Source organism: Watersipora subatra, unplaced genomic scaffold (genome assembly GCF_963576615.1).
Source record: "Watersipora subatra unplaced genomic scaffold, tzWatSuba1.1 SCAFFOLD_128, whole genome shotgun sequence".
NCBI classification, from domain to species: domain Eukaryota; kingdom Metazoa; phylum Bryozoa; class Gymnolaemata; order Cheilostomatida; family Watersiporidae; genus Watersipora; species Watersipora subatra.
In genome coordinates this window covers 122,391-147,973 of record NW_027045347.1, presented here as the reverse complement: position 1 = coordinate 147,973, position 25,583 = coordinate 122,391, and the positions used below count along the sequence as shown (strand labels likewise).

General features: G+C 39.7%; 20 non-coding genes across 20 annotated transcripts; 10 read left to right on the top strand and 10 right to left on the bottom strand.

The window, feature by feature from the left end:
• Positions 1 to 1,360: 1,360 nt before the first annotated feature.
• Positions 1,361 to 1,479, bottom strand: LOC137410288 (5S ribosomal RNA). Its single transcript, XR_010981097.1, has one exon. It is a non-coding gene; the product is annotated as a 5S ribosomal RNA (ribosomal RNA).
• A 134-nt stretch (positions 1,480 to 1,613) lies between these two features.
• Positions 1,614 to 1,732, top strand: LOC137410367 (5S ribosomal RNA). Its single transcript, XR_010981171.1, has one exon. It is a non-coding gene; the product is annotated as a 5S ribosomal RNA (ribosomal RNA).
• A 2,163-nt stretch (positions 1,733 to 3,895) lies between these two features.
• LOC137410287 (5S ribosomal RNA) lies at positions 3,896 to 4,014 on the bottom strand. The gene has a single exon (XR_010981096.1). It is a non-coding gene; the product is annotated as a 5S ribosomal RNA (ribosomal RNA).
• Positions 4,015 to 4,148: 134 nt separating this feature from the next.
• On the top strand, positions 4,149 to 4,267 carry LOC137410366 (5S ribosomal RNA). The gene has a single exon (XR_010981170.1). It is a non-coding gene; the product is annotated as a 5S ribosomal RNA (ribosomal RNA).
• Positions 4,268 to 6,429: 2,162 nt separating this feature from the next.
• LOC137410286 (5S ribosomal RNA) lies at positions 6,430 to 6,548 on the bottom strand. The gene has a single exon (XR_010981095.1). It is a non-coding gene; the product is annotated as a 5S ribosomal RNA (ribosomal RNA).
• Positions 6,549 to 6,682: 134 nt separating this feature from the next.
• On the top strand, positions 6,683 to 6,801 carry LOC137410310 (5S ribosomal RNA). Its single transcript, XR_010981118.1, has one exon. It is a non-coding gene; the product is annotated as a 5S ribosomal RNA (ribosomal RNA).
• A 2,162-nt stretch (positions 6,802 to 8,963) lies between these two features.
• Positions 8,964 to 9,082, bottom strand: LOC137410325 (5S ribosomal RNA). Its single transcript, XR_010981132.1, has one exon. It is a non-coding gene; the product is annotated as a 5S ribosomal RNA (ribosomal RNA).
• A 134-nt stretch (positions 9,083 to 9,216) lies between these two features.
• LOC137410364 (5S ribosomal RNA) lies at positions 9,217 to 9,335 on the top strand. Its single transcript, XR_010981169.1, has one exon. It is a non-coding gene; the product is annotated as a 5S ribosomal RNA (ribosomal RNA).
• Positions 9,336 to 11,441: 2,106 nt separating this feature from the next.
• On the bottom strand, positions 11,442 to 11,560 carry LOC137410285 (5S ribosomal RNA). The gene has a single exon (XR_010981094.1). It is a non-coding gene; the product is annotated as a 5S ribosomal RNA (ribosomal RNA).
• A 134-nt stretch (positions 11,561 to 11,694) lies between these two features.
• On the top strand, positions 11,695 to 11,813 carry LOC137410363 (5S ribosomal RNA). The gene has a single exon (XR_010981168.1). It is a non-coding gene; the product is annotated as a 5S ribosomal RNA (ribosomal RNA).
• A 2,155-nt stretch (positions 11,814 to 13,968) lies between these two features.
• LOC137410284 (5S ribosomal RNA) lies at positions 13,969 to 14,087 on the bottom strand. Its single transcript, XR_010981093.1, has one exon. It is a non-coding gene; the product is annotated as a 5S ribosomal RNA (ribosomal RNA).
• A 134-nt stretch (positions 14,088 to 14,221) lies between these two features.
• LOC137410361 (5S ribosomal RNA) lies at positions 14,222 to 14,340 on the top strand. Its single transcript, XR_010981166.1, has one exon. It is a non-coding gene; the product is annotated as a 5S ribosomal RNA (ribosomal RNA).
• Positions 14,341 to 16,495: 2,155 nt separating this feature from the next.
• Positions 16,496 to 16,614, bottom strand: LOC137410282 (5S ribosomal RNA). Its single transcript, XR_010981091.1, has one exon. It is a non-coding gene; the product is annotated as a 5S ribosomal RNA (ribosomal RNA).
• Positions 16,615 to 16,748: 134 nt separating this feature from the next.
• On the top strand, positions 16,749 to 16,867 carry LOC137410360 (5S ribosomal RNA). Its single transcript, XR_010981165.1, has one exon. It is a non-coding gene; the product is annotated as a 5S ribosomal RNA (ribosomal RNA).
• A 2,156-nt stretch (positions 16,868 to 19,023) lies between these two features.
• LOC137410312 (5S ribosomal RNA) lies at positions 19,024 to 19,142 on the bottom strand. The gene has a single exon (XR_010981120.1). It is a non-coding gene; the product is annotated as a 5S ribosomal RNA (ribosomal RNA).
• Positions 19,143 to 19,276: 134 nt separating this feature from the next.
• On the top strand, positions 19,277 to 19,395 carry LOC137410359 (5S ribosomal RNA). Its single transcript, XR_010981164.1, has one exon. It is a non-coding gene; the product is annotated as a 5S ribosomal RNA (ribosomal RNA).
• Positions 19,396 to 21,550: 2,155 nt separating this feature from the next.
• Positions 21,551 to 21,669, bottom strand: LOC137410281 (5S ribosomal RNA). The gene has a single exon (XR_010981090.1). It is a non-coding gene; the product is annotated as a 5S ribosomal RNA (ribosomal RNA).
• A 134-nt stretch (positions 21,670 to 21,803) lies between these two features.
• LOC137410358 (5S ribosomal RNA) lies at positions 21,804 to 21,922 on the top strand. The gene has a single exon (XR_010981163.1). It is a non-coding gene; the product is annotated as a 5S ribosomal RNA (ribosomal RNA).
• A 2,104-nt stretch (positions 21,923 to 24,026) lies between these two features.
• Positions 24,027 to 24,145, bottom strand: LOC137410280 (5S ribosomal RNA). Its single transcript, XR_010981089.1, has one exon. It is a non-coding gene; the product is annotated as a 5S ribosomal RNA (ribosomal RNA).
• A 134-nt stretch (positions 24,146 to 24,279) lies between these two features.
• On the top strand, positions 24,280 to 24,398 carry LOC137410357 (5S ribosomal RNA). The gene has a single exon (XR_010981162.1). It is a non-coding gene; the product is annotated as a 5S ribosomal RNA (ribosomal RNA).
• Positions 24,399 to 25,583: the final 1,185 nt, after the last annotated feature.

Sequence of the window (25,583 nt, the reverse complement as noted above, 5' to 3'; positions counted from 1 at the left end):
TTGTGTCAAAAAGTTTCGAAACGATTTACAAACCGGAACGTGGAATCTACGTTACGACGGCAACTAAGTTCGGTGATGAGCGCGGGCCAGCGCGTAGCTAAGGTTGCTCCATCAGTTTTTATCTTTGCGGAACTATCTCTAGCGAAAAGCCTACTTTCGCGTAAGGTCATTTCCACGCGATTATAATTATTTAAAAGGAAAATATTTACCGTAGTTTTCAAAATGCTGACGAAATAATCTAAAGCGCGTGAAGCGGCGGTAACGAGCCTGCAACCTTCGTACGAATCGGCGAGATCTTGAACGCTATGCGTTTAGCCAATGAGTGAACGAGTCGAATATTATCGAGCGCGAACAACCACGCCATCGAAGTATGAGAGTACACACGACTCCTAATTTGCACAATATCAACGATTCGTTTGAGCCGGGAATATTCGTTACGCAATGGCAAAGTTTTAAGCTATACGTTCGAAGTAACTCGATAGCTTTTCATAGCTAATGAGCGAGCTGGACGAATAACCGGCAGCGCGATTGACCGCTCTTTCAAATATTGAGAGAGCGAACGAATCCTAATTTACATGGTACGCATGAATGTTTCGTTGCAGCGCGATTAACCGCTCTTTCAGATGTTGAGAGAGCAAACGAATCCTAATTTACACGTGTATATAGTAGACGTACTACGATTGTTTCGTTAGGAGTTGAAGCTACTCGCGCGGCGGTCGAACGCGAGCGTACTCGTTTGGAGGCTATTACACCATTTCTAAAGCATCGCTTTATTTGGTTCGACGTGAACATCTTTTTAACACACCTGTTCGCGTAAGTAAAAGCTTTCTATGTAGGGCTGTTTTCTTTCGAACTCGTAGATGAGAAGAACAAGCCAAAGAACGGCGCTTTCTACTCACCTGTCTTTACACGCGTAGACATTAGATAGCCGGTAAACTAATAAGATCTACGATAGCGCGTCACTTTATGTCGAGAAAAAGTAACAAACTTCCTTTAAAAGAGATTTCTTCGGATTAAAAGTGAGAATATGTTATTTTTATGTTGAGATCGGACGCTGCAACAGTTTTCGTTATACACGAGTAGAGTACATCCTTCGACTACAAAAAGTGTCGCGCTTTAATTGATCACGCTTGCCAGAAGGGTTTTGACGCGGAAATGCAGCAGCAAAGTTATATATACTGTTACACACTACACGTACGTAGTACATAGTACATAGTACATAGTACATAGTATATGTATATATATATAACGCATACGTAGTACATGTTCATGTACATGAACATGTACATGTACATGTACATGTAGATGAAGATAGCGCGAAGATCGCGATGAAGATAGCAAGATGTAAAAATAAATAAAAAGTCTACAGCACCCGGTATTCCCAGGCGGTCACCCATCCAAGTACTAACCGGGCTCGACGTTGCTTAGCTTCAGTGATCGGACGAGAACTGGCGTTTTCAACGTGATATGGCCGTAGACACTGATGCGCTCTTCGAGACACGCTATTAACGCAGAGTTATAATAATGCTCACCAAGCCGTGACTATATTGTCCAATGGGCGTTCGCTGATTATTGCCACGTTTCTCATTAGCGTCTGTTGAAGCTTACTAAATGTCTACGGCCATATCACGTTGAAAACGCCAGTTCTCGTCCGATCACTGAAGCTAAGCAACGTCGAGCCCGGTTAGTACTTGGATGGGTGACCGCCTGGGAATACCGGGTGCTGTAGACCTTTAGTTTTTATCAAAATTATACTAATTTAGAATTTTCAAGCTTCTTTAATTCACTCTATCTCTTGATATAGAATAAAAAATCATTTCCGCTTGAAAGTCTTTTAATTCGCTCTATCTCTTGATGTAAAATAAAAAATCATTTCCGCTTGAAAGTCTTTTAATTCGCTCTATCTCTTGATGTAAAATAAAAAATCATTTCCATTTAAAAGTCTTTTAATTCGCTCTATCTCTTGATTTAAAACAAAAAATCATTTCCATTTAAAAGTCTTTTAATTCGCTCTATCTTTTGATATAAAATAAAAAATCATTTCCATTTAAAAGTCTTTTAATTCGCTCTATCTTTTGATATAAAATAAAAAATCATTTCCATTTAAAAGTCTTTTAATTCGCTCTATCTTTTGATATAAAATAAAAAATCATTTCCATTCAAAGGTTTTAGCCGAAACTGGATAATATGAATATTATTAGTACTTGATGCTATCCGGCTAGCTTCAATCTCCTCATCTTCACCAGCCATGCGCCGCTGCTACCCGTGCATTTTAAAGAGGATATAATTTCGATTCGTTTTCATTTTGCGCGGCGTAATAGCTCAAGAAACTCGCGTTAAGATTTTCTTTTAATTGCGCAACTCGTATGTCGGCGTTACGAGTTTACCTAAAAGCTAAAATAAATAACTAAACGAAACTCGACTCGGCCTTTCGCCGCAAAATACGCATTCTCGTAATGTAAACTCGAGCGATCGTCTTCGATCGTGATGAAACAAAACCGTACTCGCGGATGCGTAAAAGTCTAAAAGGTAAATTGTGTCAAAAAGTTTCGAAACGATTTACAAACCGGAACGTGGAATCTACGTTACGACGGCAACTAAGTTCGGTGATGAGCGCGGGCCAGCGCGTAGCTAAGGTTGCTCCATCAGTTTTTATCTTTGCGGAACTATCTCTAGCGAAAAGCCTACTTTCGCGTAAGGTCATTTCCACGCAATTATAATTATTTAAAAGGAAAATATTTACCGTAGTTTTCAAAATGCTGACGAAATAATCTAAAGCGCGTGAAGCGGCGGTAACGAGCCTGCAACCTTCGTACGAATCGGCGAGATCTTGAGCGCTATGCGTTTAGCCAATGAGTGAACGAGTCGAATATTATCGAGCGCGAACAACCACGCCATCGAAGTATGAGAGTACACACGACTCCTAATTTGCACAATATCAACGATTCGTTTGAGCCGGGAATATTCGTTACGCAATGGCAAAGTTTTAAGCTATACGTTCGAAGTAACTCGATAGCTTTTCATAGCTAATGAGCGAGCTGGACGAATAACCGGCAGCGCGATTGACCGCTCTTTCAAATATTGAGAGAGCGAACGAATCCTAATTTACATGGTACGCATGAATGTTTCGTTGCAGCGCGATTAACCGCTCTTTCAGATGTTGAGAGAGCAAACGAATCCTAATTTACACGTGTATATAGTAGACGTACTACGATTGTTTCGTTAGGAGTTGAAGCTACTCGCGCGGCGGTCGAACGCGAGCGTACTCGTTTGGAGGCTATTACACCATTTCTAAAGCATCGCTTTATTTGGTTCGACGTGAACATCTTTTTAACACACCTGTTCGCGTAAGTAAAAGCTTTCTATGTAGGGCTGTTTTCTTTCGAACTCGTAGATGAGAAGAACAAGCCAAAGAACGGCGCTTTCTACTCACCTGTCTTTACACGCGTAGACATTAGATAGCCGGTAAACTAATAAGATCTACGATAGCGCGTCACTTTATGTCGAGAAAAAGTAACAAACTTCCTTTAAAAGAGATTTCTTCGGATTAAAAGTGAGAATATGTTATTTTTATGTTGAGATCGGACGCTGCAACAGTTTTCGTTATACACGAGTAGAGTACATCCTTCGACTACAAAAAGTGTCGCGCTTTAATTGATCACGCTTGCCAGAAGGGTTTTGACGCGGAAATGCAGCAGCAAAGTTATATATACTGTTACACACTACACGTACGTAGTACATAGTACATAGTACATAGTACATAGTACATAGTATATATATATAACGCATACGTAGTACATGTTCATGTACATGAACATGTACATGTACATGTACATGTAGATGAAGATAGCGCGAAGATCGCGATGAAGATAGCAAGATGTAAAAATAAATAAAAAGTCTACAGCACCCGGTATTCCCAGGCGGTCACCCATCCAAGTACTAACCGGGCTCGACGTTGCTTAGCTTCAGTGATCGGACGAGAACTGGCGTTTTCAACGTGATATGGCCGTAGACACTGATGCGCTCTTCGAGACACGCTATTAACGCAGAGTTATAATAATGCTCACCAAGCCGTGACTATATTGTCCAATGGGCGTTCGCTGATTATTGCCACGTTTCTCATTAGCGTCTGTTGAAGCTTACTAAATGTCTACGGCCATATCACGTTGAAAACGCCAGTTCTCGTCCGATCACTGAAGCTAAGCAACGTCGAGCCCGGTTAGTACTTGGATGGGTGACCGCCTGGGAATACCGGGTGCTGTAGACCTTTAGTTTTTATCAAAATTATACTAATTTAGAATTTTCAAGCTTCTTTAATTCACTCTATCTCTTGATATAGAATAAAAAATCATTTCCGCTTGAAAGTCTTTTAATTCGCTCTATCTCTTGATGTAAAATAAAAAATCATTTCCGCTTGAAAGTCTTTTAATTCGCTCTATCTCTTGATGTAAAATAAAAAATCATTTCCATTTAAAAGTCTTTTAATTCGCTCTATCTCTTGATTTAAAACAAAAAATCATTTCCATTTAAAAGTCTTTTAATTCGCTCTATCTTTTGATATAAAATAAAAAATCATTTCCATTTAAAAGTCTTTTAATTCGCTCTATCTTTTGATATAAAATAAAAAATCATTTCCATTTAAAAGTCTTTTAATTCGCTCTATCTTTTGATATAAAATAAAAAATCATTTCCATTCAAAGGTTTTAGCCGAAACTGGATAATATGAATATTATTAGTACTTGATGCTATCCGGCTAGCTTCAATCTCCTCATCTTCACCAGCCATGCGCCGCTGCTACCCGTGCATTTTAAAGAGGATATAATTTCGATTCGTTTTCATTTTGCGCGGCGTAATAGCTCAAGAAACTCGCGTTAAGATTTTCTTTTAATTGCGCAACTCGTATGTCGGCGTTACGAGTTTACCTAAAAGCTAAAATAAATAACTAAACGAAACTCGACTCGGCCTTTCGCCGCAAAATACGCATTCTCGTAATGTAAACTCGAGCGATCGTCTTCGATCGTGATGAAACAAAACCGTACTCGCGGATGCGTAAAAGTCTAAAAGGTAAATTGTGTCAAAAAGTTTCGAAACGATTTACAAACCGGAACGTGGAATCTACGTTACGACGGCAACTATGTTCGGTGATGAGCGCGGGCCAGCGCGTAGCTAAGGTTGCTCCATCAGTTTTTATCTTTGCGGAACTATCTCTAGCGAAAAGCCTACTTTCGCGTAAGGTCATTTCCACGCAATTATAATTATTTAAAAGGAGAATATTTACCGTAGTTTTCAAAATGCTGACGAAATAATCTAAAGCGCGTGAAGCGGCGGTAACGAGCCTGCAACCTTCGTACGAATCGGCGAGATCTTGAGCGCTATGCGTTTAGCCAATGAGTGAACGAGTCGAATATTATCGAGCGCGAACAACCACGCCATCGAAGTATGAGAGTACACACGACTCCTAATTTGCACAATATCAACGATTCGTTTGAGCCGGGAATATTCGTTACGCAATGGCAAAGTTTTAAGCTATACGTTCGAAGTAACTCGATAGCTTTTCATAGCTAATGAGCGAGCTGGACGAATAACCGGCAGCGCGATTGACCGCTCTTTCAAATATTGAGAGAGCGAACGAATCCTAATTTACATGGTACGCATGAATGTTTCGTTGCAGCGCGATTAACCGCTCTTTCAGATGTTGAGAGAGCAAACGAATCCTAATTTACACGTGTATATAGTAGACGTACTACGATTGTTTCGTTAGGAGTTGAAGCTACTCGCGCGGCGATCGAACGCGAGCGTACTCGTTTGGAGGCTATTACACCATTTCTAAAGCATCGCTTTATTTGGTTCGACGTGAACATCTTTTTAACACACCTGTTCGCGTAAGTAAAAGCTTTCTATGTAGGGCTGTTTTCTTTCGAACTCGTAGATGAGAAGAACAAGCCAAAGAACGGCGCTTTCTACTCACCTGTCTTTACACGCGTAGACATTAGATAGCCGGTAAACTAATAAGATCTACGATAGCGCGTCACTTTATGTCGAGAAAAAGTAACAAACTTCCTTTAAAAGAGATTTCTTCGGATTAAAAGTGAGAATATGTTATTTTTATGTTGAGATCGGACGCTGCAACAGTTTTCGTTATACACGAGTAGAGTACATCCTTCGACTACAAAAAGTGTCGCGCTTTAATTGATCACGCTTGCCAGAAGGGTTTTGACGCGGAAATGCAGCAGCAAAATTATATATACTGTTACACACTACACGTACGTAGTACATAGTACATAGTACATAGTACATAGTATATGTATATATATATAACGCATACGTAGTACATGTTCATGTACATGAACATGTACATGTACATGTACATGTAGATGAAGATAGCGCGAAGATCGCGATGAAGATAGCAAGATGTAAAAATAAATAAAAAGTCTACAGCACCCGGTATTCCCAGGCGGTCACCCATCCAAGTACTAACCGGGCTCGACGTTGCTTAGCTTCAGTGATCGGACGAGAACTGGCGTTTTCAACGTGATATGGCCGTAGACACTGATGCGCTCTTCGAGACACGCTATTAACGCAGAGTTATAATAATGCTCACCAAGCCGTGACTATATTGTCCAATGGGCGTTCGCTGATTATTGCCACGTTTCTCATTAGCGTTTGTTGAAGCTTACTAAATGTCTACGGCCATATCACGTTGAAAACGCCAGTTCTCGTCCGATCACTGAAGCTAAGCAATGTCGAGCCCGGTTAGTACTTGGATGGGTGACCGCCTGGGAATACCGGGTGCTGTAGACCTTTAGTTTTTATCAAAATTATACTAATTTAGAATTTTCAAGCTTCTTTAATTCACTCTATCTCTTGATATAGAATAAAAAATCATTTCCGCTTGAAAGTCTTTTAATTCGCTCTATCTCTTGATGTAAAATAAAAAATCATTTCCGCTTGAAAGTCTTTTAATTCGCTCTATCTCTTGATGTAAAATAAAAAATCATTTCCATTTAAAAGTCTTTTAATTCGCTCTATCTCTTGATTTAAAACAAAAAATCATTTCCATTTAAAAGTCTTTTAATTCGCTCTATCTTTTGATATAAAATAAAAAATCATTTCCATTTAAAAGTCTTTTAATTCGCTCTATCTTTTGATATAAAATAAAAAATCATTTCCATTTAAAAGTCTTTTAATTCGCTCTATCTTTTGATATAAAATAAAAAATCATTTCCATTCAAAGGTTTTAGCCGAAACTGGATAATATGAATATTATTAGTACTTGATGCTATCCGGCTAGCTTCAATCTCCTCATCTTCACCAGCCATGCGCCGCTGCTACCCGTGCATTTTAAAGAGGATATAATTTCGATTCGTTTTCATTTTGCGCGGCGTAATAGCTCAAGAAACTCGCGTTAAGATTTTCTTTTAATTGCGCAACTCGTATGTCGGCGTTACGAGTTTACCTAAAAGCTAAAATAAATAACTAAACGAAACTCGACTCGGCCTTTCGCCGCAAAATACGCATTCTCGTAATGTAAACTCGAGCGATCGTCTTCGATCGTGATGAAACAAAACCGTACTCGCGGATGCGTAAAAGTCTAAAAGGTAAATTGTGTCAAAAAGTTTCGAAACGATTTACAAACCGGAACGTGGAATCTACGTTACGACGGCAACTAAGTTCGGTGATGAGCGCGGGCCAGCGCGTAGCTAAGGTTGCTCCATCAGTTTTTATCTTTGCGGAACTATCTCTAGCGAAAAGCCTACTTTCGCGTAAGGTCATTTCCACGCAATTATAATTATTTAAAAGGAAAATATTTACCGTAGTTTTCAAAATGCTGACGAAATAATCTAAAGCGCGTGAAGCGGCGGTAACGAGCCTGCAACCTTCGTACGAATCGGCGAGATCTTGAGCGCTATGCGTTTAGCCAATGAGTGAACGAGTCGAATATTATCGAGCGCGAACAACCACGCCATCGAAGTATGAGAGTACACACGACTCCTAATTTGCACAATATCAACGATTCGTTTGAGCCGGGAATATTCGTTACGCAATGGCAAAGTTTTAAGCTATACGTTCGAAGTAACTCGATAGCTTTTCATAGCTAATGAGCGAGCTGGACGAATAACCGGCAGCGCGATTGACCGCTCTTTCAAATATTGAGAGAGCGAACGAATCCTAATTTACATGGTACGCATGAATGTTTCGTTGCAGCGCGATTAACCGCTCTTTCAGATGTTGAGAGAGCAAACGAATCCTAATTTACACGTGTATATAGTAGACGTACTACGATTGTTTCGTTAGGAGTTGAAGCTACTCGCGCGGCGGTCGAACGCGAGCGTACTCGTTTGGAGGCTATTACACCATTTCTAAAGCATCGCTTTATTTGGTTCGACGTGAACATCTTTTTAACACACCTGTTCGCGTAAGTAAAAGCTTTCTATGTAGGGCTGTTTTCTTTCGAACTCGTAGATGAGAAGAACAAGCCAAAGAACGGCGCTTTCTACTCACCTGTCTTTACACGCGTAGACATTAGATAGCCGGTAAACTAATAAGATCTACGATAGCGCGTCACTTTATGTCGAGAAAAAGTAACAAACTTCCTTTAAAAGAGATTTCTTCGGATTAAAAGTGAGAATATGTTATTTTTATGTTGAGATCGGACGCTGCAACAGTTTTCGTTATACACGAGTAGAGTACATCCTTCGACTACAAAAAGTGTCGCGCTTTAATTGATCACGCTTGCCAGAAGGGTTTTGACGCGGAAATGCAGCAGCAAAGTTATATATACTGTTACACACTACACGTACGTAGTACATAGTACATAGTACATAGTACATAGTATATGTATATATATATAACGCATACGTAGTACATGTTCATGTACATGAACATGTACATGTACATGTACATGTAGATGAAGATAGCGCGAAGATCGCGATGAAGATAGCAAGATGTAAAAATAAATAAAAAGTCTACAGCACCCGGTATTCCCAGGCGGTCACCCATCCAAGTACTAACCGGGCTCGACGTTGCTTAGCTTCAGTAATCGGACGAGAACTGGCGTTTTCAACGTGATATGGCCGTAGACACTGATGCGCTCTTCGAGACACGCTATTAACGCAGAGTTATAATAATGCTCACCAAGCCGTGACTATATTGTCCAATGGGCGTTCGCTGATTATTGCCACGTTTCTCATTAGCGTCTGTTGAAGCTTACTAAATGTCTACGGCCATATCACGTTGAAAACGCCAGTTCTCGTCCGATCACTGAAGCTAAGCAACGTCGAGCCCGGTTAGTACTTGGATGGGTGACCGCCTGGGAATACCGGGTGCTGTAGACCTTTAGTTTTTATCAAAATTATACTAATTTAGAATTTTCAAGCTTCTTTAATTCACTCTATCTCTTGATATAGAATAAAAAATCATTTCCGCTTGAAAGTCTTTTAATTCGCTCTATCTCTTGATGTAAAATAAAAAATCATTTCCGCTTGAAAGTCTTTTAATTCGCTCTATCTCTTGATGTAAAATAAAAAATCATTTCCATTTAAAAGTCTTTTAATTCGCTCTATCTCTTGATTTAAAACAAAAAATCATTTCCATTTAAAAGTCTTTTAATTCGCTCTATCTTTTGATATAAAATAAAAAATCATTTCCATTTAAAAGTCTTTTAATTCGCTCTATCTTTTGATATAAAATAAAAAATCATTTCCATTCAAAGGTTTTAGCCGAAACTGGATAATATGAATATTATTAGTACTTGATGCTATCCGGCTAGCTTCAATCTCCTCATCTTCACCAGCCATGCGCCGCTGCTACCCGTGTATTTTAAAGAGGATATAATTTCGATTCGTTTTCATTTTGCGCGGCGTAATAGCTCAAGAAACTCGCGTTAAGATTTCCTTTTAATTGCGCAACTCGTATGTCGGCGTTACGAGTTTACCTAAAAGCTAAAATAAATAACTAAACGAAACTCGACTCGGCCTTTCGCCGCAAAATACGCATTCTCGTAATGTAAACTCGAGCGATCGTCTTCGATCGTGATGAAACAAAACCGTACTCGCGGATGCGTAAAAGTCTAAAAGGTAAATTGTGTCAAAAAGTTTCGAAACGATTTACAAACCGGAACGTGGAATCTACGTTACGACGGCAACTAAGTTCGGTGATGAGCGCGGGCCAGCGCGTAGCTAAGGTTGCTCCATCAGTTTTTATCTTTGCGGAACTATCTCTAGCGAAAAGCCTACTTTCGCGTAAGGTCATTTCCACGCAATTATAATTATTTAAAAGGAAAATATTTACCGTAGTTTTCAAAATGCTGACGAAATAATCTAAAGCGCGTGAAGCGGCGGTAACGAGCCTGCAACCTTCGTACGAATCGGCGAGATCTTGAGCGCTATGCGTTTAGCCAATGAGTGAACGAGTCGAATATTATCGAGCGCGAACAACCACGCCATCGAAGTATGAGAGTACACACGACTCCTAATTTGCACAATATCAACGATTCGTTTGAGCCGGGAATATTCGTTACGCAATGGCAAAGTTTTAAGCTATACGTTCGAAGTAACTCGATAGCTTTTCATAGCTAATGAGCGAGCTGGACGAATAACCGGCAGCGCGATTGACCGCTCTTTCAAATATTGAGAGAGCGAACGAATCCTAATTTACATGGTACGCATGAATGTTTCGTTGCAGCGCGATTAACCGCTCTTTCAGATGTTGAGAGAGCAAACGAATCCTAATTTACACGTGTATATAGTAGACGTACTACGATTGTTTCGTTAGGAGTTGAAGCTACTCGCGCGGCGGTCGAACGCGAGCGTACTCGTTTGGAGGCTATTACACCATTTCTAAAGCATCGCTTTATTTGGTTCGACGTGAACATCTTTTTAACACACCTGTTCGCGTAAGTAAAAGCTTTCTATGTAGGGCTGTTTTCTTTCGAACTCGTAGATGAGAAGAACAAGCCAAAGAACGGCGCTTTCTACTCACCTGTCTTTACACGCGTAGACATTAGATAGCCGGTAAACTAATAAGATCTACGATAGCGCGTCACTTTATGTCGAGAAAAAGTAACAAACTTCCTTTAAAAGAGATTTCTTCGGATTAAAAGTGAGAATATGTTATTTTTATGTTGAGATCGGACGCTGCAACAGTTTTCGTTATACACGAGTAGAGTACATCCTTCGACTACAAAAAGTGTCGCGCTTTAATTGATCACGCTTGCCAGAAGGGTTTTGACGCGGAAATGCAGCAGCAAAGTTATATATACTGTTACACACTACACGTACGTAGTACATAGTACATAGTACATAGTACATAGTATATGTATATATATATAACGCATACGTAGTACATGTTCATGTACATGAACATGTACATGTACATGTACATGTAGATGAAGATAGCGCGAAGATCGCGATGAAGATAGCAAGATGTAAAAATAAATAAAAAGTCTACAGCACCCGGTATTCCCAGGCGGTCACCCATCCAAGTACTAACCGGGCTCGACGTTGCTTAGCTTCAGTGATCGGACGAGAACTGGCGTTTTCAACGTGATATGGCCGTAGACACTGATGCGCTCTTCGAGACACGCTATTAACGCAGAGTTATAATAATGCTCACCAAGCCGTGACTATATTGTCCAATGGGCGTTCGCTGATTATTGCCACGTTTCTCATTAGCGTCTGTTGAAGCTTACTAAATGTCTACGGCCATATCACGTTGAAAACGCCAGTTCTCGTCCGATCACTGAAGCTAAGCAACGTCGAGCCCGGTTAGTACTTGGATGGGTGACCGCCTGGGAATACCGGGTGCTGTAGACCTTTAGTTTTTATCAAAATTATACTAATTTAGAATTTTCAAGCTTCTTTAATTCACTCTATCTCTTGATATAGAATAAAAAATCATTTCCGCTTGAAAGTCTTTTAATTCGCTCTATCTCTTGATGTAAAATAAAAAATCATTTCCGCTTGAAAGTCTTTTAATTCGCTCTATCTCTTGATGTAAAATAAAAAATCATTTCCATTTAAAAGTCTTTTAATTCGCTCTATCTCTTGATTTAAAACAAAAAATCATTTCCATTTAAAAGTCTTTTAATTCGCTCTATCTTTTGATATAAAATAAAAAATCATTTCCATTTAAAAGTCTTTTAATTCGCTCTATCTTTTGATATAAAATAAAAAATCATTTCCATTTAAAAGTCTTTTAATTCGCTCTATCTTTTGATATAAAATAAAAAATCATTTCCATTCAAAGGTTTTAGCCGAAACTGGATAATATGAATATTATTAGTACTTGATGCTATCCGGCTAGCTTCAATCTCCTCATCTTCACCAGCCATGCGCCGCTGCTACCCGTGCATTTTAAAGAGGATATAATTTCGATTCGTTTTCATTTTGCGCGGCGTAATAGCTCAAGAAACTCGCGTTAAGATTTTCTTTTAATTGCGCAACTCGTATGTCGGCGTTACGAGTTTACCTAAAAGCTAAAATAAATAACTAAACGAAACTCGACTCGGCCTTTCGCCGCAAAATACGCATTCTCGTAATGTAAACTCGAGCGATCGTCTTCGATCGTGATGAAACAAAACCGTACTCGCGGATGCGTAAAAGTCTAAAAGGTAAATTGTGTCAAAAAGTTTCGAAACGATTTACAAACCGGAACGTGGAATCTACGTTACGACGGCAACTAAGTTCGGTGATGAGCGCGGGCCAGCGCGTAGCTAAGGTTGCTCCATCAGTTTTTATCTTTGCGGAACTATCTCTAGCGAAAAGCCTACTTTCGCGTAAGGTCATTTCCACGCAATTATAATTATTTAAAAGGAAAATATTTACCGTAGTTTTCAAAATGCTGACGAAATAATCTAAAGCGCGTGAAGCGGCGGTAACGAGCCTGCAACCTTCTTACGAATCGGCGAGATCTTGAACGCTATGCGTTTAGCCAATGAGTGAACGAGTCGAATATTATCGAGCGCGAACAACCACGCCATCGAAGTATGAGAGTACACACGACTCCTAATTTGCACAATATCAACGATTCGTTTGAGCCGGGAATATTCGTTACGCAATGGCAAAGTTTTAAGCTATACGTTCGAAGTAACTCGATAGCTTTTCATAGCTAATGAGCGAGCTGGACGAATAACCGGCAGCGCGATTGACCGCTCTTTCAAATATTGAGAGAGCGAACGAATCCTAATTTACATGGTACGCATGAATGTTTCGTTGCAGCGCGATTAACCGCTCTTTCAGATGTTGAGAGAGCAAACGAATCCTAATTTACACGTGTATATAGTAGACGTACTACGATTGTTTCGTTAGGAGTTGAAGCTACTCGCGCGGCGGTCGAACGCGAGCGTACTCGTTTGGAGGCTATTACACCATTTCTAAAGCATCGCTTTATTTGGTTCGACGTGAACATCTTTTTAACACACCTGTTCGCGTAAGTAAAAGCTTTCTATGTAGGGCTGTTTTCTTTCGAACTCGTAGATGAGAAGAACAAGCCAAAGAACGGCGCTTTCTACTCACCTGTCTTTACACGCGTAGACATTAGATAGCCGGTAAACTAATAAGATCTACGATAGCGCGTCACTTTATGTCGAGAAAAAGTAACAAACTTCCTTTAAAAGAGATTTCTTCGGATTAAAAGTGAGAATATGTTATTTTTATGTTGAGATCGGACGCTGCAACAGTTTTTGTTATACACGAGTAGAGTACATCCTTCGACTACAAAAAGTGTCGCGCTTTAATTGATCACGCTTGCCAGAAGGGTTTTGACGCGGAAATGCAGCAGCAAAGTTATATATACTGTTACACACTACACGTACGTAGTACATAGTACATAGTACATAGTATATGTATATATATATAACGCATACGTAGTACATGTTCATGTACATGAACATGTACATGTACATGTACATGTAGATGAAGATAGCGCGAAGATCGCGATGAAGATAGCAAGATGTAAAAATAAATAAAAAGTCTACAGCACCCGGTATTCCCAGGCGGTCACCCATCCAAGTACTAACCGGGCTCGACGTTGCTTAGCTTCAGTGATCGGACGAGAACTGGCGTTTTCAACGTGATATGGCCGTAGACACTGATGCGCTCTTCGAGACACGCTATTAACGCAGAGTTATAATAATGCTCACCAAGCCGTGACTATATTGTCCAATGGGCGTTCGCTGATTATTGCCACGTTTCTCATTAGCGTCTGTTGAAGCTTACTAAATGTCTACGGCCATATCACGTTGAAAACGCCAGTTCTCGTCCGATCACTGAAGCTAAGCAACGTCGAGCCCGGTTAGTACTTGGATGGGTGACCGCCTGGGAATACCGGGTGCTGTAGACCTTTAGTTTTTATCAAAATTATACTAATTTAGAATTTTCAAGCTTCTTTATTTCACTCTATCTCTTGATATAGAATAAAAAATCATTTCCGCTTGAAAGTCTTTTAATTCGCTCTATCTCTTGATGTAAAATAAAAAATCATTTCCGCTTGAAAGTCTTTTAATTCGCTCTATCTCTTGATGTAAAATAAAAAATCATTTCCATTTAAAAGTCTTTTAATTCGCTCTATCTCTTGATTTAAAACAAAAAATCATTTCCATTTAAAAGTCTTTTAATTCGCTCTATCTTTTGATATAAAATAAAAAATCATTTCCATTTAAAAGTCTTTTAATTCGCTCTATCTTTTGATATAAAATAAAAAATCATTTCCATTTAAAAGTCTTTTAATTCGCTCTATCTTTTGATATAAAATAAAAAATCATTTCCATTCAAAGGTTTTAGCCGAAACTGGATAATATGAATATTATTAGTACTTGATGCTATCCGGCTAGCTTCAATCTCCTCATCTTCACCAGCCATGCGCCGCTGCTACCTGTGCATTTTAAAGAGGATATAATTTCGATTCGTTTTCATTTTGCGCGGCGTAATAGCTCAAGAAACTCGCGTTAAGATTTTCTTTTAATTGCGCAACTCGTATGTCGGCGTTACGAGTTTACCTAAAAGCTAAAATAAATAACTAAACGAAACTCGACTCGGCCTTTCGCCGCAAAATACGCATTCTCGTAATGTAAACTCGAGCGATCGTCTTCGATCGTGATGAAACAAAACCGTACTCGCGGATGCGTAAAAGTCTAAAAGGTAAATTGTGTCAAAAAGTTTCGAAACGATTTACAAACCGGAACGTGGAATCTACGTTACGACGGCAACTAAGTTCGGTGATGAGCGCGGGCCAGCGCGTAGCTAAGGTTGCTCCATCAGTTTTTATCTTTGCGGAACTATCTCTAGCGAAAAGCCTACTTTCGCGTAAGGTCATTTCCACGCGATTATAATTATTTAAAAGGAAAATATTTACCGTAGTTTTCAAAATGCTGACGAAATAATCTAAAGCGCGTGAAGCGGCGGTAACGAGCCTGAAACCTTCGTACGAATCGGCGAGATCTTGAACGCTATGCGTTTAGCCAATGAGTGAACGAGTCGAATATTATCGAGCGCGAACAACCACGCCATCGAAGTATGAGAGTACACACGACTCCTAATTTGCACAATATCAACGATTCGTTTGAGCCGGGAATATTCGTTACGCAATGGCAAAGTTTTAAGCTATACGTTCGAAGTAACTCGATAGCTTTTCATAGCTAATGAGCGAGCTGGACGAATAACCGGCAGCGCGATTGACCGCTCTTTCAAATATTGAGAGAGCGAACGAATCCTAATTTACATGGTACGCATGAATGTTTCGTTGCAGCGCGATTAACCGCTCTTTCAGATGTTGAGAGAGCAAACGAATCCTAATTTACACGTGTATATAGTAGACGTACTACGATTGTTTCGTTAGGAGTTGAAGCTACTCGCGCGGCGGTCGAACGCGAGCGTACTCGTTTGGAGGCTATTACACCATTTCTAAAGCATCGCTTTATTTGGTTCGACGTGAACATCTTTTTAACACACCTGTTCGCGTAAGTAAAAGCTTTCTATGTAGGGCTGTTTTCTTTCGAACTCGTAGATGAGAAGAACAAGCCAAAGAACGGCGCTTTCTACTCACCTGTCTTTACACGCGTAGACATTAGATAGCCGGTAAACTAATAAGATCTACGATAGCGCGTCACTTTATGTCGAGAAAAAGTAACAAACTTCCTTTAAAAGAGATTTCTTCGGATTAAAAGTGAGAATATGTTATTTTTATGTTGAGATCGGACGCTGCAACAGTTTTCGTTATACACGAGTAGAGTACATCCTTCGACTACAAAAAGTGTCGCGCTTTAATTGATCACGCTTGCCAGAAGGGTTTTGACGCGGAAATGCAGCAGCAAAGTTATATATACTGTTACACACTACACGTACGTAGTACATAGTACATAGTACATAGTATATGTATATATATATAACGCATACGTAGTACATGTTCATGTACATGAACATGTACATGTACATGTACATGTAGATGAAGATAGCGCGAAGATCGCGATGAAGATAGCAAGATGTAAAAATAAATAAAAAGTCTACAGCACCCGGTATTCCCAGGCGGTCACCCATCCAAGTACTAACCGGGCTCGACGTTGCTTAGCTTCAGTGATCGGACGAGAACTGGCGTTTTCAACGTGATATGGCCGTAGACACTGATGCGCTCTTCGAGACACGCTATTAACGCAGAGTTATAATAATGCTCACCAAGCCGTGACTATATTGTCCAATGGGCGTTCGCTGATTATTGCCACGTTTCTCATTAGCGTCTGTTGAAGCTTACTAAATGTCTACGGCCATATCACGTTGAAAACGCCAGTTCTCGTCCGATCACTGAAGCTAAGCAACGTCGAGCCCGGTTAGTACTTGGATGGGTGACCGCCTGGGAATACCGGGTGCTGTAGACCTTTAGTTTTTATCAAAATTATACTAATTTAGAATTTTCAAGCTTCTTTAATTCACTCTATCTCTTGATATAGAATAAAAAATCATTTCCGCTTGAAAGTCTTTTAATTCGCTCTATCTCTTGATGTAAAATAAAAAATCATTTCCGCTTGAAAGTCTTTTAATTCGCTCTATCTCTTGATGTAAAATAAAAAATCATTTCCATTTAAAAGTCTTTTAATTCGCTCTATCTCTTGATTTAAAACAAAAAATCATTTCCATTTAAAAGTCTTTTAATTCGCTCTATCTTTTGATATAAAATAAAAAATCATTTCCATTTAAAAGTCTTTTAATTCGCTCTATCTTTTGATATAAAATAAAAAATCATTTCCATTTAAAAGTCTTTTAATTCGCTCTATCTTTTGATATAAAATAAAAAATCATTTCCATTCAAAGGTTTTAGCCGAAACTGGATAATATGAATATTATTAGTACTTGATGCTATCCGGCTAGCTTCAATCTCCTCATCTTCACCAGCCATGCGCCGCTGCTACCCGTGCATTTTAAAGAGGATATAATTTCGGTTCGTTTTCATTTTGCGCGGCGTAATAGCTCAAGAAACTCGCGTTAAGATTTCCTTTTAATTGCGCAACTCGTATGTCGGCGTTACGAGTTTACCTAAAAGCTAAAATAAATAACTAAACGAAACTCGACTCGGCCTTTCGCCGCAAAATACGCATTCTCGTAATGTAAACTCGAGCGATCGTCTTCGATCGTGATGAAACAAAACCGTACTCGCGGATGCGTAAAAGTCTAAAAGGTAAATTGTGTCAAAAAGTTTCGAAACGATTTACAAACCGGAACGTGGAATCTACGTTACGACGGCAACTAAGTTCGGTGATGAGCGCGGGCCAGCGCGTAGCTAAGGTTGCTCCATCAGTTTTTATCTTTGCGGAACTATCTCTAGCGAAAAGCCTACTTTCGCGTAAGGTCATTTCCACGCAATTATAATTATTTAAAAGGAAAATATTTACCGTAGTTTTCAAAATGCTGACGAAATAATCTAAAGCGCGTGAAGCGGCGGTAACGAGCCTGCAACCTTCGTACGAATCGGCGAGATCTTGAGCGCTATGCGTTTAGCCAATGAGTGAACGAGTCGAATATTATCGAGCGCGAACAACCACGCCATCGAAGTATGAGAGTACACACGACTCCTAATTTGCACAATATCAACGATTCGTTTGAGCCGGGAATATTCGTTACGCAATGGCAAAGTTTTAAGCTATACGTTCGAAGTAACTCGATAGCTTTTCATAGCTAATGAGCGAGCTGGACGAATAACCGGCAGCGCGATTGACCGCTCTTTCAAATATTGAGAGAGCGAACGAATCCTAATTTACATGGTACGCATGAATGTTTCGTTGCAGCGCGATTAACCGCTCTTTCAGATGTTGAGAGAGCAAACGAATCCTAATTTACACGTGTATATAGTAGACGTACTACGATTGTTTCGTTAGGAGTTGAAGCTACTCGCGCGGCGGTCGAACGCGAGCGTACTCGTTTGGAGGCTATTACACCATTTCTAAAGCATCGCTTTATTTGGTTCGACGTGAACATCTTTTTAACACACCTGTTCGCGTAAGTAAAAGCTTTCTATGTAGGGCTGTTTTCTTTCGAACTCGTAGATGAGAAGAACAAGCCAAAGAATGGCGCTTTCTACTCACCTGTCTTTACACGCGTAGACATTAGATAGCCGGTAAACTAATAAGATCTACGATAGCGCGTCACTTTATGTCGAGAAAAAGTAACAAACTTCCTTTAAAAGAGATTTCTTCGGATTAAAAGTGAGAATATGTTATTTTTATGTTGAGATCGGACGCTGCAACAGTTTTCGTTATACACGAGTAGAGTACATCCTTCGACTACAAAAAGTGTCGCGCTTTAATTGATCACGCTTGCCAGAAGGGTTTTGACGCGGAAATGCAGCAGCAAAGTTATATATACTGTTACACACTACACGTACGTAGTACATAGTACATAGTACATAGTACATAGTATATGTATATATATATAACGCATACGTAGTACATGTTCATGTACATGAACATGTACATGTACATGTAGATGAAGATAGCGCGAAGATCGCGATGAAGATAGCAAGATGTAAAAATAAATAAAAAGTCTACAGCACCCGGTATTCCTAGGCGGTCACCCATCCAAGTACTAACCGGGCTCGACGTTGCTTAGCTTCAGTGATCGGACGAGAACTGGCGTTTTCAACGTGATATGGCCGTAGACACTGATGCGCTCTTCGAGACACGCTATTAACGCAGAGTTATAATAATGCTCACCAAGCCGTGACTATATTGTCCAATGGGCGTTCGCTGATTATTGCCACGTTTCTCATTAGCGTCTGTTGAAGCTTACTAAATGTCTACGGCCATATCACGTTGAAAACGCCAGTTCTCGTCCGATCACTGAAGCTAAGCAACGTCGAGCCCGGTTAGTACTTGGATGGGTGACCGCCTGGGAATACCGGGTGCTGTAGACCTTTAGTTTTTATCAAAATTATACTAATTTAGAATTTTCAAGCTTCTTTAATTCACTCTATCTCTTGATATAGAATAAAAAATCATTTCCGCTTGAAAGTCTTTTAATTCGCTCTATCTCTTGATGTAAAATAAAAAATCATTTCCGCTTGAAAGTCTTTTAATTCGCTCTATCTCTTGATGTAAAATAAAAAATCATTTCCATTTAAAAGTCTTTTAATTCGCTCTATCTCTTGATTTAAAACAAAAAATCATTTCCATTTAAAAGTCTTTTAATTCGCTCTATCTTTTGATATAAAATAAAAAATCATTTCCATTTAAAAGTCTTTTAATTCGCTCTATCTTTTGATATAAAATAAAAAATCATTTCCATTTAAAAGTCTTTTAATTCGCTCTATCTTTTGATATAAAATAAAAAATCATTTCCATTCAAAGGTTTTAGCCGAAACTGGATAATATGAATATTATTAGTACTTGATGCTATCCGGCTAGCTTCAATCTCCTCATCTTCACCAGCCATGCGCCGCTGCTACCCGTGCATTTTAAAGAGGATATAATTTCGATTCGTTTTCATTTTGCGCGGCGTAATAGCTCAAGAAACTCGCGTTAAGATTTCCTTTTAATTGCGCAACTCGTATGTCGGCGTTACGAGTTTACCTAAAAGCTAAAATAAATAACTAAACGAAACTCGACTCGGCCTTTCGCCGCAAAATACGCATTCTCGTAATGTAAACTCGAGCGATCGTCTTCGATCGTGATGAAACAAAACCGTACTCGCGGATGCGTAAAAGTCTAAAAGGTAAATTGTGTCAAAAAGTTTCGAAACGATTTACAAACCGGAACGTGGAATCTACGTTACGACGGCAACTAAGTTCGGTGATGAGCGCGGGCCAGCGCGTAGCTAAGGTTGCTCCATCAGTTTTTATCTTTGCGGAACTATCTCTAGCGAAAAGCCTACTTTCGCGTAAGGTCATTTCCACGCGATTATAATTATTTAAAAGGAAAATATTTACCGTAGTTTTCAAAATGCTGACGAAATAATCTAAAGCGCGTGAAGCGGCGGTAACGAGCCTGCAACCTTCGTACGAATCGGCGAGATCTTGAACGCTATGCGTTTAGCCAATGAGTGAACGAGTCGAATATTATCGAGCGCGAACAACCACGCCGTCGAAGTATGAGAGTACATACGACTCCTAATTTGCACAATATCAACGATTCGTTTGAGCCGGGAATATTCGTTACGCAATGGCAAAGTTTTAAGCTATGCGTTCGAAGTAACTCGATAGCTTTTCATAGCTAATGAGCGAGCTGGACGAATAACCGGCAGCGCGATTTACCGCTCTTTCAAATATTGAGAGAGCGAACGAATCCTAGTTTACATGGTACGCATGAATGTTTCGTTGCAGCGCGATTAACCGCTCTTTCAGATGTTAAGAGAGCAAACGAATCCTAATTTACACGTGTATATAGTAGACGTACTACGATTGTTTCGTTAGGAGTTGAAGCTACTCGCGCGGCGGTCGAACGCGAGCGTACTCGTTTGGAGGCTATTACACCATTTCTAAAGCATCGCTTTATTTGGTTCGACGTGAACATCTTTTTAACACACCTGTTCGCGTAAGTAAAAGCTTTCTATGTAGGGCTGTTTTCTTTCGAACTCGTAGATGAGAAGAACAAGCCAAAGAACGGCGCTTTCTACTCACCTGTCTTTACACGCGTAGACATTAGATAGCCGGTAAACTAATAAGATCTACGATAGCGCGTCACTTTATGTCGAGAAAAAGTAACAAACTTCCTTTAAAAGAGATTTCTTCGGATTAAAAGTGAGAATATGTTATTTTTATGTTGAGATCGGACGCTGCAACAGTTTTCGTTATACACGAGTAGAGTACATCCTTCGACTACAAAAAGTGTCGCGCTTTAATTGATCACGCTTGCCAGAAGGGTTTTGACGCGGAAATGCAGCAGCAAAGTTATATATACTGTTACACACTACACGTACGTAGTACATAGTACATAGTACATAGTATATGTATATATATATAACGCATACGTAGTACATGTTCATGTACACGAACATGTACATGTACATGTACATGTAGATGAAGATAGCGCGAAGATCGCGATGAAGATAGCAAGATGTAAAAATAAATAAAAAGTCTACAGCACCCGGTATTCCCAGGCGGTCACCCATCCAAGTACTAACCGGGCTCGACGTTGCTTAGCTTCAGTGATCGGACGAGAACTGGCGTTTTCAACGTGATATGGCCGTAGACACTGATGCGCTCTTCGAGACACGCTATTAACGCAGAGTTATAATAATGCTCACCAAGCCGTGACTATATTGTCCAATGGGCGTTCGCTGATTATTGCCACGTTTCTCATTAGCGTCTGTTGAAGCTTACTAAATGTCTACGGCCATATCACGTTGAAAACGCCAGTTCTCGTCCGATCACTGAAGCTAAGCAACGTCGAGCCCGGTTAGTACTTGGATGGGTGACCGCCTGGGAATACCGGGTGCTGTAGACCTTTAGTTTTTATCAAAATTATACTAATTTAGAATTTTCAAGCTTCTTTAATTCACTCTATCTCTTGATATAGAATAAAAAATCATTTCCGCTTGAAAGTCTTTTAATTCGCTCTATCTCTTGATGTAAAATAAAAAATCATTTCCGCTTGAAAGTCTTTTAATTCGCTCTATCTCTTGATGTAAAATAAAAAATCATTTCCATTTAAAAGTCTTTTAATTCGCTCTATCTCTTGATTTAAAATAAAAAATCATTTCCATTTAAAAGTCTTTTAATTCGCTCTATCTTTTGATATAAAATAAAAAATCATTTCCATTTAAAAGTCTTTTAATTTGCTCTATCTTTTGATATAAAATAAAAAATCATTTCCATTCAAAGGTTTTAGCCGAAACTGGATAATATGAATATTATTAGTACTTGATGCTATCCGGCTAGCTTCAATCTCCTCATCTTCACCAGCCATGCGCCGCTGCTACCCGTGTATTTTAAAGAGGATATAATTTCGATTCGTTTTCATTTTGCGCGGCGTAATAGCTCAAGAAACTCGCGTTAAGATTTCCTTTTAATTGCGCAACTCGTATGTCGGCGTTACGAGTTTACCTAAAAGCTAAAATAAATAACTAAACGAAACTCGACTCGGCCTTTCGCCGCAAAATACGCATTCTCGTAATGTAAACTCGAGCGATCGTCTTCGATCGTGATGAAACAAAACCGTACTCGCGGATGCGTAAAAGTCTAAAAGGTAAATTGTGTCAAAAAGTTTCGAAACGAATTACAAACCGGAACGTGGAATCTACGTTACGACGGCAACTAAGTTCGGTGATGAGCGCGGGCCAGCGCGTAGCTAAGGTTGCTCCATCAGTTTTTATCTTTGCGGAATTATCTCTAGCGAAAAGCCTACTTTCGCGTAAGGTCATTTCCACGCGATTATAATTATTTAAAAGGAAAATATTTACCGTAGTTTTCAAAATGCTGACGAAATAATCTAAAGCGCGTGAAGCGGCGGTAACGAGCCTGCAACCTTCGTACGAATCGGCGAGATCCTGAACGCTATGCGTTTAGCCAATGAGTGAACGAGTCGAATATTATCGAGCGCGAACAACCACGCCGTCGAAGTATGAGAGTACACACGACTCCTAATTTGCACAATATCAACGATTCGTTTGAGCCGGGAATATTCGTTACGCAATGGCAAAGTTTTAAGCTATGCGTTCGAAGTAACTCGATAGCTTTTCATAGCTAATGAGCGAGCTGGACGAATAACCGGCAGCGCGATTGACCGCTCTTTCAAATATTGAGAGAGCGAACGAATCCTAGTTTACATGGTACGCATGAATGTTTCGTTGCAGCGCGATTAACCGCTCTTTCAGATGTTAAGAGAGCAAACGAATCCTAATTTACACGTGTATATAGTAGACGTACTACGATTGTTTCGTTAGGAGTTGAAGCTACTCGCGCGGCGGTCGAACGCGAGCGTACTCGTTTGGAGGCTATTACACCATTTCTAAAGCATCGCTTTATTTGGTTCGACGTGAACATCTTTTTAACACACCTGTTCGTGGAAGTAAAAGCTTTCTATGTAGGGCTGTTTTCTTTCGAACTCGTAGATGAGAAGAACAAGCCAAAGAACGGCGCTTTCTACTCACCTGTCTTTACACGCGTAGACATTAGATAGCCGGTAAACTAATAAGATCTACGATAGCGCGTCACTTTATGTCGAGAAAAAGTAACAAACTTCCTTTAAAAGAGATTTCTTCGGATTAAAAGTGAGAATATGTTATTTTTATGTTGAGATCGGACGCTGCAACAGTTTTCGTTATACACGAGTAGAGTACATCCTTCGACTACAAAAAGTGTCGCGCTTTAATTGATCACGCTTGCCAGAAGGGTTTTGACGCGGAAATGCAGCAGCAAAGTTATATATACTGTTACACACTACACGTACGTAGTACATAGTACATAGTACATAGTACATAGTATATGTATATATATAACGCATACGTAGTACATGTTCATGTACATGAACATGTACATGTACATGTACATGTAGATGAAGATAGCGCGAAGATCGCGATGAAGATAGCAAGATGTAAAAATAAATAAAAAGTCTACAGCACCCGGTATTCCCAGGCGGTCACCCATCCAAGTACTAACCGGGCTCGACGTTGCTTAGCTTCAGTGATCGGACGAGAACTGGCGTTTTCAACGTGATATGGCCGTAGACACTGATGCGCTCTTCGAGACACGCTATTAACGCAGAGTTATAATAATGCTCACCAAGCCGTGACTATATTGTCCAATGGGCGTTCGCTGATTATTGCCACGTTTCTCATTAGCGTCTGTTGAAGCTTACTAAATGTCTACGGCCATATCACGTTGAAAACGCCAGTTCTCGTCCGATCACTGAAGCTAAGCAACGTCGAGCCCGGTTAGTACTTGGATGGGTGACCGCCTGGGAATACCGGGTGCTGTAGACCTTTAGTTTTTATCAAAATTATACTAATTTAGAATTTTCAAGCTTCTTTAATTCACTCTATCTCTTGATATAGAATAAAAAATCATTTCCGCTTGAAAGTCTTTTAATTCGCTCTATCTCTTGATGTAAAATAAAAAATCATTTCCGCTTGAAAGTCTTTTAATTCGCTCTATCTCTTGATGTAAAATAAAAAATCATTTCCATTTAAAAGTCTTTTAATTCGCTCTATCTCTTGATTTAAAACAAAAAATCATTTCCATTTAAAAGTCTTTTAATTCGCTCTATCTTTTGATATAAAATAAAAAATCATTTCCATTTAAAAGTCTTTTAATTCGCTCTATCTTTTGATATAAAATAAAAAATCATTTCCATTCAAAGGTTTTAGCCGAAACTGGATAATATGAATATTATTAGTACTTGATGCTATCCGGCTAGCTTCAATCTCCTCATCTTCACCAGCCATGCGCCGCTGCTACCCGTGCATTTTAAAGAGGATATAATTTCGATTCGTTTTCATTTTGCGCGGCGTAATAGCTCAAGAAACTCGCGTTAAGATTTTCTTTTAATTGCGCAACTCGTATGTCGGCGTTACGAGTTTACCTAAAAGCTAAAATAAATAACTAAACGAAACTCGACTCGGCCTTTCGCCGCAAAATACGCATTCTCGTAATGTAAACTCGAGCGATCGTCTTCGATCGTGATGAAACAAAACCGTACTCGCGGATGCGTAAAAGTCTAAAAGGTAAATTGTGTCAAAAAGTTTCGAAACGATTTACAAACCGGAACGTGGAATCTACGTTACGACGGCAACTAAGTTCGGTGATGAGCGCGGGCCAGCGCGTAGCTAAGGTTGCTCCATCAGTTTTTATCTTTGCGGAACTATCTCTAGCGAAAAGCCTACTTTCGCGTAAGGTCATTTCCACGCAATTATAATTATTTAAAAGGAAAATATTTACCGTAGTTTTCAAAATGCTGACGAAATAATCTAAAGCGCGTGAAGCGGCGGTAACGAGCCTGCAACCTTCGTACGAATCGGCGAGATCTTGAACGCTATGCGTTTAGCCAATGAGTGAACGAGTCGAATATTATCGAGCGCGAACAACCACGCCATCGAAGTATGAGAGTACACACGACTCCTAATTTGCACAATATCAACGATTCGTTTGAGCCGGGAATATTCGTTACG